Genomic DNA, 489 nt, shown 5'->3' with positions numbered 1-489 from the left:
ATTGTTATATTTCTTCATTGTATATGTGCATCAAATATTTTTGTTTCCTTCTGCTATGAACTGTGAAATGTAAATAAGGTTAATGCATTTTGGTTTACATGTGTTAGCGTATCATGTAAGGCACAAATATGACTTTATAATTGTCCTTATTTAGAGATTAAACATGGTTAAGAAGAAGTGTACAACTGCCAAGTTGACAAGGGGTGGACTGTGATAGTTGGAGCTGTGTGTCAACTTGGCTGGACCCCAATTCTATGTGGTTTGAGCTGTTGTGGTATGGCTGTTCTGATGATGGGATCAGATGACTATATTTTGAGCAGCCAATCTGTTGAAAGGGAGTTTCCCTAGGGGTGTGGCCTGTTTCCAGTATCTGTGGACATCCCGGAAGAGGAGACATTCTTCTGTGGATCGAGATTCTGTTGTGCTGCCTACAACTGTCCATGAGTGAACAATCCACCATTCGGCCTGGAGATCTTGGATTTGTCATTC

This window comes from Orycteropus afer, unplaced genomic scaffold (assembly GCF_000298275.1).
Source record: "Orycteropus afer afer isolate SDZICR_OR568_19922 unplaced genomic scaffold, OryAfe1.0 scaffold00234, whole genome shotgun sequence".
In the NCBI taxonomy this organism is placed as follows: Eukaryota; Metazoa; Chordata; class Mammalia; order Tubulidentata; family Orycteropodidae; genus Orycteropus; species Orycteropus afer.
Note: the sequence above shows the minus strand (reverse complement) of the source record.